This window comes from Sesamum indicum, linkage group LG5 (assembly GCF_000512975.1).
Source record: "Sesamum indicum cultivar Zhongzhi No. 13 linkage group LG5, S_indicum_v1.0, whole genome shotgun sequence".
In the NCBI taxonomy this organism is placed as follows: Eukaryota; Viridiplantae; Streptophyta; class Magnoliopsida; order Lamiales; family Pedaliaceae; genus Sesamum; species Sesamum indicum.
Window position 1 is genome coordinate 15346426 of NC_026149.1, and position 971 is coordinate 15347396.

Consider the following 971-nt stretch of genomic DNA (forward strand, 5'->3'; position numbering starts at 1 on the left):
CTTCTTTTGGTAAATAGTTTTCTCCTTCCCTTGTCTTAGTCCAGTTCGGATTTATTTTTTGTGACCTGAATCTTTGTTTCGAACAGGGGCTTTTCTTGTTTTTCGCAGCAAGGGCACGAATAGTTATGCCATTGCCCAACATACAACATGTTGCACGTTTTCATTCTTGTGATTTCGGTCGCTGGCAGCTTACTTTCCCAAATTAACATCCTCTTTTTCTCGAATAAGCTTTCTGCGAACTCAGTACTTTTTCCTGTCATGAAATTTAACAGGAACGATCCATTCACTTTTTTTGAGAAGATTTTGAACGGATACTTGTCTTTGTCCATCTCCATGAGACAGACCTATAAACTCCAAACTCTTCTAGTGGAGATACTATCTTCAGTAATGGCCGATATTAGGGGAGCTACGCCTGAGGCAACTTTGATTTTGTTGAAAGCTACTATATCTAGCCTTTGTAGCTTCATGAAATGGAATGTTGGATGAGACCCTTTTCCTGCAGTTTCTGGAGCTACTGAAACGAATTTTATCTCCAGAATGTCGCCTTTCTTTAAGTGGGGGTTGTTTTACCATGAATCAAAGACCGCCCCAATAATCCACTCTGGAAGTTTTGATATTTTCGGAAAACTTGGTGACATAGTATGAACTGAAGCAAGAGCTCCAAAATCATACCATTCTCGGAGATCTTCTGGTTTAGACCCCTCCAACATCCAGACTCTATTATATTTTTCGGACGTTCCGATGATGGCATTGCCTGAGTTTACTCCTTTGTGGGAAATTAATTTTTCCCACATACGTTGGTAGTCCTACTAAGCAGAAGAAGATATTAACTCGTTAGTATTAACCTTAGAGGTGCCAGTCATCGTCCTAAGGCTAATCTCTCCCTCCTTAACCCGGAGGTGCTGGGTTGACTTGAATCAACACGAGTTTGCACTTCCTGAGACTCAATTGTTGCCGTTTCACCAAAGTTT